The sequence below is a fragment of the Neomonachus schauinslandi genome, chromosome 8 (genome assembly GCF_002201575.2).
Source record: "Neomonachus schauinslandi chromosome 8, ASM220157v2, whole genome shotgun sequence".
Classification (NCBI taxonomy): Eukaryota; Metazoa; Chordata; class Mammalia; order Carnivora; family Phocidae; genus Neomonachus; species Neomonachus schauinslandi.
In genome coordinates this window covers 100,857,924-100,875,211 of record NC_058410.1, presented here as the reverse complement: position 1 = coordinate 100,875,211, position 17,288 = coordinate 100,857,924, and positions in this window count along the sequence as shown.

The following is a 17,288-nucleotide window of genomic DNA, read 5'->3' as shown; positions in this document are numbered from 1 at the left end:
TTTTCAGACAAAGGATTTGAGAACGTAAGATATTAAATAGCCTGGCTAAGATCATGTAAGAAATAAGTGGCAAAGAAAGGACTTGAATGTTTTTCTGTCAAGATATAGATTCTTAATCACTGTGGCCATCATGTCAGTGGCAACATTTTTATCCTCAATTTCCTAATTCATAAAATGGATATAACAGTACCCCATAGTATTATACCCGAGAATATTAAATGAAACACACATACACATAAAGTGACTAAGGCAGTAATTTAGGCTTATCATCTTCAATGTGTGAACTCTCAAATCACTGTGGCTTTGGAAGAAACAGTTGGAGTATTGCTTACTAGTATGTTTATATTCTGAGGGCAAGAAGTAACTCATTTCACGTTTGCTCACAGTGTAATGACTGGAGATGTATGAGGGCTGAGAAGTATGGAGAAGTAGATGGAGTATTTGGTGAGCACCATTGTTAATGAAATACAGCCAACAAAATCATGTTTTGATTTCAAGAAAGGATTGTCATGTTATAAATCTTAATTTTGCCTCAAATGTCATATAATTATAGGAAGTATTTAAATGGAAGGGGGAATTTTGATGAATTTTCAAACACTTTAAGCTATATAATTTCATCCTTCATAATCTATTTTAGTTTTTTATAAGAACTCTCACTTTCTAAATGGTCCTCAAGTCACAGATTTTTAAAAAAGTAATTTTGACATTTATATGTCTTTATTTTTATAGGTAATTGTTAATTATTCTGCTTTTCACATAACACACTGAGACTTTATGTTCCTGGTTTTAAAATATGAACAATTGAACTAGCCACGTTAGAGGGTCACATTTCTGCCTCCTTTGTCCCTAAGAACCAGGTTGTAGTCATATCATGACTCATAATTAGCAAAATGCCAGCAGAATCCCCCTTTCTCATGCAGAGTCTAAATAAAGAATAGCAAAGAGTCACTTTTTATTTATGATATTAAACCCCCTACATAATACACATTCATGAGAATGTTTTCCTTGCCTCTTACTTATAATTCTGAGATTTTCTTATGATTTCAAGAGCACATTATGAAAATATGGTTAACATTTTACAAATATGTAATTGATTTGATTAAAAGTTTATTTTGCCCACAAATTTTCTTGCTTCATTACTTTCTATCAGTACATGATAACCATAATGAAGGAAATAATTAATTTGAATTCTAGGAATTCCTATAGGATTAACTTATTTTCCTGGCAGTATTCATGAATACTTGCAGATGTGCCAAAAATAAATCATGAAAGAGTGCTATTTGTCAGGGTATTAGCCCCAAAATGGGTTATTGTCAGCATCTAGCAGACGTGAGGTGATGACACAGTGGCAGGTCATATTCCCAACTAGACTTGGCAGTCCTTTGAGTAATAGAAGCCAAGGCATGTTAACCTTGACTTAGGCTAAAATATCCCTCTAAAATTTCTGTTCTTCACTAACCTATAAGGAGTCAAGTCTTCTTGGCCAATGAATATATCCAATCCTAAAGGTAAATAACCAAGAGTAGGCTAGATTTAACCCTGTGTTATGTGTAAACCAGCTCTTTAGAAGATTTATAGACAAAGAAGAACCATCTGACTTGATGAAGGTGAGGTTTATTCTAAAGAAAATATTAAACTCTTAATTTTATATTTTATTTGGTCCTTTTACATCTAGTGGATCTGTGTCATTGTCATGACGATTTAATTTAGAACTTGTTTCTACTTATTTTCTACTTATAGACATATAGGTATGGTTATAAGAAGCTCACTTATGTTAGAACTTATTCTAAACTACTTTTCATAAAATATGAGATTTTTCCTATGCTTGAAAAATGGATTCAATTCACCATGTAAAAACATCAATTAATTTGCTATAGATACTTACTTTTGAATAAAACAAAAGAATTGAAACTAATCTACTCATATTTAATGAGTTTTATTTTTAAGAAAGCCCTATGAAAAAATTATGTGACATTTGTTCTTGTTATAATCAACCAAACTTTCCCTATCTATTCAGAAGGATTTTCTTGTTACCAACTTTCTGACATGTTTTTCACTCTTCATTACAGGTAACTCAAAAAGCATGTTAATAATATAATAATATATATAATAATATCTGAACCTAGGTAGTAAGGTAAAGACTCATTATTTTACATTTAGTGTTAAGAACCTGTTTTTAGGGGCACCTGAGTGTCTCAGTTAAATGTTCAACTCATGATTTCGGCTCAGGTCATGATCTCAAGGTCATGAGATCAAACCTCGTGTGGGGATCTGCACTCAGCGCAGAGCCTGCTTGAGATTCTCTCTCCCTCTCCTCTGCCCCTCCCCTTGCTTGCACTCTCTCTCTTAAAAAAAAAAAAAAAGAAAGAAACTCTTTATACCTACAATGTAAAGGCTTTACTCTTCAGTCTTGAATATGTAAGAGCTTTGCAAAATGTTTTGCGAGCAAAATATATATTCAGAATATCTCAGTGTCTGAATTTTGAATGAAGGGATAAAGAAATAGCATACACTGTTAGAGTAATTTTTAAGATAATAAGAATTAATATGATATCATCTATCATTTTGTATCTTTACTGCCAAATTCTCAGGTAGCCACTTTATCTCTAACTCTAATAACAACCCTGGAGTTAGTTCATTCACTTTACAGAAGACAAATAGGTTATGTAGTTACCCAAAAACACATAGCTATGAATGTATGGTGATTAACATAACATAATAAAAAAATTTAAAAAAAAACAAAAAAACACAAAAAAACACATAGCTATGAAATTCTTGAGCTAGGATTCTAATTCAGTATTTTGTATTTCTCTGCCCATGATCTTTCCAGGGCATGACATTGATCTTATGGACATTTTTCTCAATATTAGGCTTTTTGGTCTATACTTCAATATTTCCATTAAACTCAAAGAGCCATGCTTTCAGTTAATAAATTAAGAATTGACATAGAAATCAAAACATATAATATTGGAAATACATGGTTAATTTTGTTCATTGCAAACATGTTGAATTTCTTTCACCTAAAGAAATTTATTCTCTTATTTTAAAGCAAGTTTATAAAGCACCTTAACACTTAAATAGTTAGTCTCTAAGCAATAACATTGGTATTAACAGTGCCCAGATTGACTATGTGAGCACCAACTTTTCATATCATTTTATGCATCAAATTTCACAGAAAGCTTCTACTGTTTTTTGATTTGGGTTTTACTATTAGTGTATTCATCAAATCACATTATTTCCCAACACAGTATTTGAAATTTGGTTACCGTAGTGACACATTTGCATGTGATTTTAACTCTTCCTTCAGCATGGCAACTAAAAGGGAAAGAAATGGCAGGATAATGAATTAATAAGAGTTTGGAGATAGGATGTATTTATTATGAGTGCTGTTGGAGAAAGATAAATATTTATTAAAAGATACAATCTTGTAATGCATTGGAAATGAATTCAGTATGACTTCTGAGTCCTCCTTTCCTTTAAAACACCTCCACAAAGTAGTACAGCCTTCAGGAGCCAACAAATGCTATGATCAACTCAATGGTCCCTTTTATTTCTCACCATCCACCTTTATCTTTCAGCTGAGGATGGGGACCAGCCTTACCGATATGTAAAATTTTGGGATAATGAAAGCAAGGAGGTTAAACCAAAGGTAGATGTGTAAACCTTGGTATTTTAAAGGAAAGAATAGACCTCTCAGAAAGATATGGTTAGAAATCTCAACATAACCCCCTTTATAAAAATGTGTTTGTTTTTTAAGTAAATAGATAATAAAAAGGATAAAATTGGGGGCAACTAGGAGAAATATTGACATAAAAAAAAAAATCCCTGACAGGGGTGCATTCGATAGAACACACAACTCTTGATCTCAGAGTGGTGAGTTCAAGCCCCATGTTAGGCCTAGGACTTGCTTGGAAAAAAAAAAAAAAAACCTCTTTCAGAGTCAATCTGAGGAGGACACTGTCTTACACAAATGTGGAATGATAGCAGATGCTTTGTGATCAAAAAAAAAATGGAAACAAAACAAAGTATATTTCTTTAAGTTATATACATATTTCAAAGTTGTTATTAAGGATAGAGCACAGAAATTTAAGGAGAGAGAAAAGTGGAGACAAGTGAGGCCCTGGTGGCTAATTGTACTAAAATACAATGCTGAGAGTCCCCAGAATGGAATATTGCAGAATGTGGTCAGTCAAATTCAAAGAGCATTTATTGAATGCCCAACAATTTCTTACTATTGGCTTATATATATAGAAATAACCTGTTTCTTATGTTCACTATGAGACAGAAAATTATTTTTTAAAATATCAGATATAATGTAATTATTTTCATGACTTTCTTGTTTCCTTAAAGTATATATTTTTTCTTACATGTTCAAATTCTTTGTTCTTTACATTTGTTATCTCATTTAAATCATACTGTAAGAATGAATCTTTATGGTCTAATTTAGTAAATCTTGATAAAGCCCTACTCACTGAAAGTTGATATGTCAGGTGCAGATGCTCTACAGAATACAAAATCCCTCAAAGAAGAAGATGCTGTGTAAATAAAAATAACAGGTAATTACTATGGTAAAAAGTGTGATTTATTTTGTGCTCCACATAGAACTTAGCTCTGCTCTATACAGAGTAGAGGCCCCAAAATACTTTTTGACTAAGTAAATGGATGCTTCAATTTTTTTTTTATGTATTACCACATTTTCTTTGGAAAACTAGCACAGAAATTTTGAGAGTTTGGGCACAATGAAATTTTGACTTAAGTCAGTTTTACTAGCATTGATAAGATTAATATTTAAATACTTGTAAGAAATCAATTCTGTCCAATGGAGGAAAAAAATTAGTCTACCTATTTCTGAATAGCATGTATATTTCCTCATTTCGTTTCTGCAATTTTAAATTGAATAAACTAATAAGAAATTTGATTTATACTATATTTATTCTGAATATTAATATTACCAATTTAAGCTTATTTTTGTACTGAAGCAATAAAGTGATTTAATGTGATATTAGATTTTTAAAACAACCTTTTGTGTCAAATACTACCTGATACTTTAAGATATTTTATGGAGTAGGATATTTTATAGAGTAAGATATTTTACAAGATAAAGTCAATTGTACTTTATTAATAGCATTCTGAGCATGCCTTTTGTTGAAGACTTATACATGGCAGGATTACATATTCAAGTCTCATAATCTCTTAAATTATCTATTGATTGATCAATTGATACATTAATAGGTCCTAATAGGTATGTTTTGACATATTAAATTTTGTACCCTTGGGCTAAATATATTAAAACTGTAAAATATTCTGTATACCAATCTTAAAAGTGATCTAGATCTCTCCACACTTGTATCTAGAACCTCATGCTCAAATAAATACTCTGCTTTTATTTGAGACCTAAAATATTCTGTATTTCTTCTGACCTTTGGATTTTGTAGCAGACATAATTTATTATAACACTGTCCAAGGTTACATAAAAGTATATTTTAGAAAATGCTTTTGGGAGGTCTTCTGATAAATATGTTAGAGATAGTATGCACTGAATCCCCATACTAAAAACACACACGAAGGTGAAACATTATTAGTACATATTTAAAAAAGCACACTTGTGCTCAAAAACAGATTAACTTTATCTGGGGGGCAGAAAGAGAATGAACAAACACAAAATAGCAACTCAGAGGCAAGCTTACAGGACATCATAATAATTTGCAGCGTCTTTGTGTTCAACTCCCACAAGAAGCAGCTCTAACAACATTCCACCCATTGTGGAGAAACAGAGCATGGATTTGCAAATGGAGCCTGGAAATAGCTTTAACTCTGGTTAGGATGGAAATAAGCAGTATCTCTGGAGTGTCAAAGAAGGGCAGTGACAATCCCACAATCAAGAAGTGGGCCAAATGACATACTAACTTTGGAAATGCATTGTTTATATTTCCATAAGACACCACCACAGAATCAGAAATATAAAAGCTGGTTTTCATATAAGAATTCTGGGGTCCTGCAAAAACAAGTGCAGAGCAAACAAACATGGAAGAGTAAGTGTGGAGAGAAAACAATAAGCCGGCCAAGAAATCCCTTTCCAAAATATGGCTGTCATAAGAAACATTAATTTAATGGAAAGGATCCCAATAAGAAATTACTCCTGAGGTAACATAAATAAAAGAATAATTTAAAAAAGAATTAAAATAAAACTAAATAAGCTTCTCAAAAATATGACTAGCATTCTAAAAATAAACAGAAGGCTATGAAACAAAAACAGTTGGATACGTATCAAGAACTGTTGGAAATTTGAAAAAGAACACATTAGTAATCTCAAAAACAAGGAAATATAGTCACTGAAATGCATGATCCCTCACTTGCATTAGGAATCTTCAGCTCATTCAAGATTGAATGGATGGAGTTGATTTTGCCATGAAAGAGCCTGGGATTTACAGTGTTATTATACACTAAACAACCCTCTATTTGAATCACCCTCAATAAAGCCTTGACTCTGCCTGGTAGAACAAAAAAATAAAGCACTAAGATTACATGTCAAGATTTCCTGGGTCAGTGAAGTAATTCCCCCCAATCCAGACTAACAGCCCTTAATGTATCAATGTTCTGAGAAGTCTGCACTGGAAAAATAAAATAACAGGAAATCCGAGAGGAAGACAAACCATAAGAGACTCTTAACTATAGGAAACAAACTGAGGGTTGCTGGAGGGGAGGTAGGTGGGGACAGGAGAAACTGGGTGATGGGCATTAAGGAAGGCACTTGATGTAGTGAGCACTGAGTGTTATGCACTGGGTGTATGCAACTGATGAATCATTAAATTCTACCTCTGAAACTAATAATACACTATGTTAATAAAATTTTTAAATGAAAATAATTAAAAAAAAAAAAAAAACACCTGCACTGGTATGAGCTGCTCTGTGAAGACCAGAGCTAGGAGGAAAAAAGAGCAGCATATATCTCAAGCATTTATTTCAAAGTCAAGTAAAATGGCCATGTACTTGGGTTTCCTAATATCTAAGATCTCAACAGTCATCTACTGGAAATGGCCATGCATCTTAGCCTTCTGCCTAACTCAGACCATCCATTATTACCTGCGGGGCCCTCCATACCAACTGGCCCACTACTATTCCAACTAGAAAATATTTCTAGGAAAAGAAAATCAGCTGACAGATGACCATTGGAGTACTATTTTTCATTAAAGAATGTATTTATTGCAATAGCTTAAATGGTTACAGAACATTTGTTAAATCATTTTATGCATATGACTTTACCTAATGCTAAATAAAAAGAAAAACATTAAGCACAGCCCATTTAGGCCCTCGGGGTCTGGATTGTGTGGTATGTTGGAAATGTTCAGTGAGCCAAGAAGCTGTCAGCACCACTGTTGCTGGTGCCAAGAGAGGCCTGAGCAGCCTGCTCAGTGCTGGCACTCTTCTTTCCCTGACAGTGATACTGATGATGAGAAGGACACCACGGCTGTTGTTCTGGTCCTTGTCAGAACAAGGAATCACAAGTAGGTCTATTTGAAACAGCCTTGCAGTGTCTTCTAGGAAACAAATACAAAACGTTCTCAGTTTGTGTGAGACAGGAGGGATCAGAGGCAGGCTAAAGACTACAACTAAACGTGGTAGATACGATGATTTATCTTCCACAGCTATATTTCTTTCTAATGGCAAATGAGATTAATGGTATAATGTGCTGACGGAGAGTACACCAAAAGGTACATGAAGGCGTACAAGAAGGTGTACTGATTCTGGAGGAAGGCTCACATACATTGTCGTCATCTATAATTTCTGGTCTTGTTGCTCAAAGGTGTCCACTGATCCTCAGCATTAGCATTGCCTGATGTAGAATCTTAGCCCATTTAGATGCTCCAGATTTAGATCATTGAGATAATTATCTCTTCTTATATTAAGGAAAAGTGAGCTTATAAATATTTTTTCTGTATTTCTGGGCATATTAGGGAAGGAAACATATACATATATGCATACATACATATACGAAACATATACATTGGTTTCTCCTCCTATATCTTTAGGTGACTGAGATGCTGTTTGAAGCACTGAGTCCAAATGTTATCAATTTTTATGATATACCATAAAAGTAAGACTCAAAAATCATCATTTTTCTAGAGTTTGTCAATGAATTTAGTATGTAAATGACTAAAAACTTATAAAGTAAAACATAGCGGAGTGAAAGAAAGGGGGAGAAATGGTTTATTAAAGTGTCTGAGAACTTGTATTTACACTTACTTATCTTTAGACAAATCTGGCTGAGAACTGGCAGCTTGATATCTGTATCTCACGTAGATGCAACAGACCCTAAAGTGAAGAAAGAGTCATTGCAGGAGGATATTGAATAAAAAATGAAGAATGACAGATTAAACTTTACCCTGACCTTGCCAAATAGGGAATGGGAAAAAATATATAGTTAGCAAGTTTCTTAGAGTTTGTATGAAAAAAAAAAGTAAGAATGAAAATTCTCATTTAAGCTATAACCAGAAACTGGCAATACTTCTCATTTCACGAAGATAGAAGGCTGTCACTTGCACTGAGTTCTGAATGTCTTGATGCATCTGTGCAGGAAGTGGGTGTCTGCATAAGTCTGTGTACGAATGTGTGTGGGTGCATAGAACTTTGTCATGAACACACCCATTGAAAATCAGAGTTCCACGACCATGAACTTTTGATCATATGTTTCTGCTCCAGGACCTCTCACTTTTTAAAGTAATATATGATTTCTTCATTTGAGAGTGGTCAAAAGGTTTCTGATTTGAACATAAAAATTCAAGGTTCAAATCCTGGGCTTGCCATTTACCCTCTATTTTTTTTTTGAACCTCACTGTCCCATTTACAAAACGACGTTACCATAATAAATGACCAAACCACTTTCTCATCATGAAATCCATGATTCTATGTCCTTAATCTCTATGAAGATTATCCGTAAGAATAGCTGAATCATTCTTTGAGATAAGATTAATCTCAAGTAAATCACTGAATGTAAAGATATGTTTATCCTACAACTTTTGAGCACCCACTCTTTATGAGGTATTGTGGTAAGTCTTGACAGGGTTTAAGCTTCTAAGTTAAGAATTGTTAGAAGGAGGTGAAGACGCACATAGAAACAACTGAAATCTGATTTAAATTATAAAAGTAAATTCTCCTGGAGTTTCAGAACAAGTCAAAATGACCTTAATAGAGTAGTTGAGGCTGGGGGAGACTCAGAATCTGCTTCATGATGTAGGTTTAACGGAATAGCAGGATTCCAACAAGAGGAAAATTTGGGAAGAGGGTATTTCTAGAGCAGTGAAAATGTTGCTAGTGTAACACAGTTTGTAAAACTCAGGACATTTTAGAGAGAAGATTCAGTTTTTCTGGAATGCAGAATTTGTGCGGGGCTTATTTTGAATATTGAGATAGGCAGAGAAAACTTCTTCTTTATTTGAAAGGAATTATCATTTTAAGCCTTTATTTTTTGTTTTTAGAGGAACAGGTTGTTGACAAAGAAAAACTGGTGAAACAGAATAAGTCACAATTTTACTACATTCCTAAGTGGCTCAAATTATTATTTTTCATACAAAATAATGGATAAGGTTATCTCTTATGTAGAATACTTTTTATCTAGATCTTCTTTGTGATGTTCTTTCTTTGCCGGGGAGTAAATGTTCAGGCTTGAAATTGGTATTGAAGCACTTGAACTCAGTATGGAATACATCTGCCATTCCAGGAACGGTGGCCAGGGAATGCACTGAGTAGTTGCCTTTATCTCATCATGAATTTTGTTGTTATTTACGACTAGTAAAAAAAATAAATAAATAATGGAAAAATATTTCTACTTTATGGTTTTTCTGTGGCTAAATAAATTATATAGAAGTCCTATAAATGCTGACATAACACATTTTTGTTATTAATTCTTTTCTGTTAAAAGAGATGATTTGGAAGCTGTTGGGGATTTAATTTGCCCTTTTTCTTTTCTCTTTCTCTTTTTCTTTTTTCTTTTCCTTTTTTTGTCATGATGATGCTTGAAATTGTGTCACAAAGCTCATCCTTTGGGAATTTCCATATTGTCTCTTCGGGTATTTAATAATTTATCACCTTTGCATCATTACACAAATTCACCACAAAACAGTTTCCTTCCGTGGGTTACCTTTGCAAATTGTAAACGGTTTATTGTTTCAATGGTTTGCACAAGTCATTAGTCAGGATCATTTTAATTAAATGTAAAGCGAGAATTGTCTTTCATAGGCAAATTCTGTGTGTGGGACCTAACAGACAAACTGACAAATAGGAGTACTGGTTTGTTGATTTGGGTTTGGTAGTACTGAAATCTTAAGTGATGGCTCAGATCTTCAGAGGAGCTGGAAAGAATAGAAAAAGATGGTACATGTTGTAGCACATTTTTTTTTTTTAAGTCACACACCTAAACAGCATTATTCGGAAAGAACATGTCTCCCTTCTTCATGTGAGTCTTGTGTTGGTGAAAGGTGAAAAATTTGGCAATTTTGGGGAAAGAGTCTTCCATCCAGAGATGGGGTACCAGATCATCTCAGCCAAGCAGAAGCTGGCAGCCTCAGAAATGCCTGCTCATGATTCACATCCTGTGCCTGTTCAGCAACTTGCCTCTCTGCAGAGACCACCAGCAGGGGAGCTAATTACTGCAAGCCTGTGAGGTGGACCCTCCCCAATCAGGAGTAGTTGAACTGAGGTCACTTCTTTCACGCTATCCCATATCCCAGCTGTGAACAGTTATTAACCAGTGAGGACTTGTGCCAGGAACGATCGAATGAGGATTTACATTGGACCTGGTAGTCTCCATAATGCAACCCTGGAGTCACCCCGGTTCCCACTAGTCTTGCTACAGTTCAAAAATGAGATCTTAAAAATTCCTACAAATTCTTTTTTCTTTTACTGGCTGTATATTTTTACTATCTGTCTGGTCTCCATTTCGCTCTGCATAAGCAGTTTTAGGCTTTATTTAAGTGTTGCATTTCCAAGTGTTCATGACTTTGTGCGGGGCGCACCACACATCACTCATGCCTTATTTTACAGGGTGAGTGGGTAATTAGCATCTTTCACAATTAGCCAGGATTTGCTCTGCTAATTTCATTCCCTGATGAAGGTGCTAACTTGGCGTGAAACTGTAATATGTTGGGTGATTTATTAAGTCTCTACTGATGGGTGGAAATCACATGCCATGCCTTTACTGTTGAGAAAGTTAACAGCATCCATTTGTAAGAGATGATATTTGAAAAGTGATGTTGGTGTGATTGAATGTGTGAATGTATAATGAAGTCAACCCAGATAGCCCTTTTCTGATTAAATTGTATTAAAATTATGTGGCAGTTCCTTGAAAAGAGACTCTTAAGAAAGAAATATGTGCTCATCTTTTAAGAGTAGCTGTCAGTCGCTGTCTGTCACTCAGGGCTATGGAGGAAAAAGTCATACCTGTTTTTTAAGCAACAAATAGAAGACACCATACTGAAATGAAAGCCTTTTGCCTACACAAGCTATAACATATAACTATTCACAACCCAGGGAACACACTTCTTTAAGAAATCCCCACATTAAGCAATTGGGCACATATGTCATTAGATTCACTATAATGAGTTTCTCTTATTTCCACTCCCAGAAAAAGACTTTAATATTTAGTATGAATTCATAATCAATCAAGAAATACTATCTTGAAAGTTAGGTTTCTGACAATCTGAGTTACACCTGTTGCTCTTCCTCATTTAATCTGAGTTTCTAAATAAGATTTTGTTTTTAAAGGTCCTTTATCCTGATTAACACTAGAAGACATCCCCTTAATGAAATGATTAAAGTTAACATCAGAAATGAGGAAAACTGCCATTTATGTGTCTCTTGATGAGATGCTTTAGGAAGGACATTTGATGCAGTATTCTTGCACAAAACTGAAGAATCAAGTATCAGATATTCATCAGGAAAAGACAGCAGAAACTGAGGAATACATTATAACTTCCTTCCTAAATAATTTTGAAGTGTGCTTTAAAAAGATCTATGTCAGGAAAGGCAAAGATTGGCTTAAGAATGGTGTCAGATTAAAGGAGACAAAGGAGATCTGAAACTAATACAATGTGTATCTCATAGCGGATTCTTGTTGGGGTATATTGCTGTAAAGATATTATTGAAACAATTTGACAGAACTTGAATGTGGATTTTATATTTGACATTATATTTGACATAGTATTGCATCAATTTAAATTTCTTTAATTTTATAAGCATACTGTGACTATGTAAATTAATTTCTTTGTTCAACGAGGATATATGCTGAAATATTTAGAGGCGAAAATCTTTAGGTCTGCAACTTACTGTCAAATGATTCATTCAATAAATAAATAAACAAAATACATATACATGTATACATTGTACATCTCTTAAGAGAAATGAGAGGAAGAACATATGTGGTAAAGAGTTTGCAATTAGCTCATCTAGGGGATGGCGTCTGGGAACCTGTAATCTTGCAGTTTTCTGTAAGGTGAATTTTTTTTTCAAAATAAAAAGTAAAAAATACATATTATGTGAAATCATGTAAGATAATATACTAAATGGAATTCATCCTAAATGGCATATTTTCCATTGGTTTCAGTTTTTAAAAGTCCTCAAGTTTCAATTAGGTTTGACTTTCAAGAACAGAAGGATCATATGCTCAATAATTATTTAATTTACTATTCTCATGCACTGAAATTCTTAGCTGTTTCCACTTATATAAAACTAGAATTTAGAACTTGAAAGGATATTAGAAAAAATTGAAAGTAATTTCCTAGTAAAAATTCTATACCCACCCAAGCTATAAATCAAGGGTGATATTAAAATAAATGACATTTACCAGCATGTAAGGTTTAAAAACATCTATTTACCTCTCCGATTTCCCCCCCTTCATTTAGAGACTATGGACTCTGAGAAACAAACTGAGAGTTCTAGAGGTCAGGGGGGTGGGGGGATGGGTTAGCCTGGTGATGGGTATTAAAGAGGGCACGTTCTGCATGGAGCACTGGGTGTTATACACAAACAAGGAATCATGGAACACTGCATCAAAAACTAATGATGTAATGTGTGGTGATTAGCATAACATAATAAAATAAAATAAAAAAAAGAAGACATCTAGAAAGCCTAGTCTTTTCAAAGGGCTTTTAAAGTATTCACTGAGCACTGTGTGTTATACACAACCGATGCATCATTGAGCATTACATCAAAAACTAAGGATGTACGATGAGTTGGCTAATTGAATTTAAATTAAAAAAATAAAATAAATAAAAAATAAAATATTCATTATTTTGGAAAAAAAATCTATTTACCATTCACTCTTTCAAGAAGCTAATGGAGGGCATAATCCACCATTAAAAAAGTAATAACACAGGAAGAAGAAAGAGAAAGAAATGAGACCAAGGATCAAGAGATACAAAAGAGAGAGAGAGAGAGAGACTTAAAAAATTTCCCAATATTGAAAGGAAATCCTAGGATTCCTAGGACTATTGGTGTACAGTAGTTTAGGGAAGGAGAATTAAATTAGACCATCTAAGAAAGATGTTTCAAAAAAATGTAATTGAACTGGCAGATCATCTCATATATTTGAACACATTGAAGGAGTTTTGGTAGTTTTGAGAATTTGTAATAGATAAATAAGAAATTTATAAATAAGTATCAATGGTTGTTATTCTAAATTAAACTCAAAGAATATGTATATAATTGCAGTATTTTTTCTCAGTATATTATTAATCACAGTATGCTATTCAGTATCTGAGAATGTTACTTAAACATGATAATGTAAACACTGGAGAGTGTAAATTTAAAAATAATGTAATTGTTCTGAGAGGATAAGAAGAGATAGAAGTTATGGATAGTGAAATGATTTTTTGAGTGCTAAGTCCTCGTCCATTATAAAAAGTTAATAAATAACCTCTCAAACTGAATCAAAAGTGGTAGTATAAATATATAGAAATAGGGAAGTAAAAATAGATCAAATAGTGGAAAGGCACTAAGGAGTGGAATTTGGAGGTGGGGAATGGTGGGTCAGGGATTGCTATTTTCTTTTTTTTTTAATCTAAATGCTAGTTGATCTTTTAGGAACATATACATCTATCACGGATAATAATAAAAATTACAATCAAGTCCAATAATCACAAAATTAAAACAAAAATTAGTATTAAAAACAATTATACAAATTCCAGAAAAGAAGATTTGCATGCATTATCTCATCTAAAACTCAAAGCAATCTGAGTATTATCTTTTCGTCTTCTCTACATAATGAAAAGAAAACCTTAAAGAGCACAGTAACTTGCCAGGATCGCACAATATGACTAATGTAAGAACTCAAAATCATGTCTGTCAGATTTTCAAACCAGTTCTTTAAATAAGTAAAAAATGCTACTTCATTTACCTCATTCATCCACTCAATAAGTCTGTACTTGGACACCCGCTGTCTTCTGGGCATTGAGTTAAGCACAGGGTATATAGAAGAGCTTAGCTAATGGGGGAGTTAAATAAACTATTACAACATCATTTAATTATAACTGTGATATGTATTAAGAAGGAAGTGCCACATTCCCACACCTAGATATTTTTTTGAGTTGAACCCTTTGCCTCCTGTCCCAGATAATTCTCTGACAAGAGACATAGAATGCCACAGGCTCTTCTTAATGCCCAGGAATGTGTTACCCAGAAATCTGGGAGAGTGAACACATTACAGACAAAAACTTTGACCAGTGAATAAGTTCATTCCTTTCTTTCCTGTGAAGCACCTTCCTGAGACACAGTTAGTCTGGCTGCTCAATGAGAAGAAGAAGTCACCTGAGATGAAGAAATAAGTCTACTTAGCAATGTCCTGCACAGTAATGAGTGCTTATCTTGTCTACTAAGGATATAGAGCAAAAAGTTTATAAATCATCATTTTTTTTAGTAATATGTAGAGGAAGGAAATTCAGGAAAGAAGTCAACAAAATCAGTGTCAGGAAGAGAACCAAGTGACAGTAGTGCCAGGGAAGGAAGGAAGTGAAAGTGAAAGTGAAGGAAGTGAATTCCTTATCCGGATAAAATTTAAGGATGCTCTATTCTGATGAGAAAGGCGGAGAAGATTTAGATGAAAATTTAGGATTAAGGGAGAGGTTTTAGAAAACAGGAGTAATTTACTTGGGTTCATAGGGTAAAAGGAAGAGGTCAAAGTAGAGAGAAAGGGAAAATCATTGAGATGTCAGAAGGAAACCAGGGCATGGATTTAGAGGTAGTGGATTAGTCTCAGACAGGAGAAGACCCTCACTGAGACAGGAGGGAGGCAGTACTAAGAGGACAGAGAGAGAGTCAGAATAGCTCAGGCTTGGTTGACTATTTTTTCTTGGCAAGTGGTAGATGAGCCGCAGGGTGGCAGGAGGGGACTGAGGCCCTGACAAGTGCGGGAGGGTATGGAGGTCCCATTTTGGATAGTGAGGAAAGTTGCTGAACATAGAAGATTTAAATGATGGCTAGAAGGTGATCAGGGACCATCCATTTGCTCCAGGAGCACACAGCAACAACGTATAAAAGACTGGAGGTTGGATCAATCCCAAGTTAGAGGTTCTCAGGGTGAGTTCAGCAAAGAAGTTGAAAATGTTGGTAAGAAAGCAGTTGAAATTTATCACCAATGGTAACAGGGCTGCACTGGAAATGAATTGGGATGGAATATTTATGATGTATCTTTCCTTTGTTGAAAAAGGCAACCTAGGTCTATCATAAATAAAGATATAACATTGTTTGACATGAAGCCTAGAAGTTATATTTAATCATAAAATATAGATGATATGGCAAAAATCAAAACTATTTAACAAAGAATGTGTTGACCATTGCCATTTTCTATAAAATATGACTATTTTAAAGCAAGATGTAATAAGAATCATATAGGGCTTTTTCCACTATTTAAAAATATGTTTTCAACTCAGGGCAGGGGAGCAAAAAAATAAAATAAAAATATGTTTTCATATAATTTTTTATATATGTAAATGAATCAACTTTTAACTTGCAGTCTTTTTAACTGTAGTGACAGAATGTGTATGTATGTGAGCATGCATGTATACACATCTATGTACAGACACTATCATTGTGATCTGAAGACTCATTATGACTTATGTATGAGTCACAGGTCCCTAGACTGCTGGATTGGGGAACAGCAATGCTGCTTCTGTGAGCCTTCCCCGTGACACCAGACGGAGCTCTGGTTACATCTCTGCCAAGCCTATAGTAGTGGAGAGGCAAGAGGAGTTTCTCATTCAAAATGCTCCACAGCTGGAATTTTGTTTGTACTATCAGCCTGTACCTCTGGGCTCTAACCTTTCAGAATGGACTCTAGAAGATTGCTTGTTCATTCAGTTCTGTAGGCCATTCAATCTTGCTGTTTTGGATATAAAAGACAATCTTGTGTCACTGGAAATAATGCAAAACTATTTCTTCTTTGGTAATTTTTTTGAATCCAATTTTCTTTTTTCTTAAAATATATAATAAAAAAGGAGAAGTCTTATAAATGACTTATTATATGCATTATAGAGAAAAGTGTTCATTTTAATCTTTTTGAAATAATAAAAAAAGTTTCAGTAAAATCTCTTTAACTGAAACTCAAGTGACTAAAAAGAAGGGAAAAATTATAAGGTTGAGATTTATCAGTGTTTTTTAAATGAAAAGAATTGGAAAAACCTGTTGCTTGCTCTTCTAACTTACAGGTTCTTTTTAAATAATACAACTTAGATTTTATGAGATTATGTTTTAAAAGCAATAGTAAAAATAATATCCAGAGATGTTACAGTAAAAAAAAGTAGTTTTTTCTAATTTATTCCTATATATTCCTCCTCAAAATAATTCCTGCTTTGCATTTAATAAGTCAAAGAAAATACAAAAGTGATTTGATTTCCAGATACATGTAATTTCTATCAATAAATTAACAGATCAGAAAAAAAATTTTTAATGCATTGTATGACCTGTTTTTTTGCTGGTTAGAAAAATAAAATCAAAGCGGAATAAGAATCTTTGACTTAGTTTCAGCTCTGATTTCTTGTTCCAATTGTTCCACTAACTGTATGACTTGAATAAATCATTTAATATGTTCAGGCCTCAGTTACCTAGTCTGAAAAAGTGACATGCCTTTATCCTGAAATACAATGGTTTAATCCTTTCTTGCAAAAGGCCAATTACTGCTTTTCTATAAATTCAAAGTTCTCTTCTCAGTTATCATCTTAATGGTGTCTTTTAAAAATCTTTCTTGAAACTCCCTGCCTGGGTTGGTGTTCATATGCACAGTAGTTCTTCGAAAATTGACT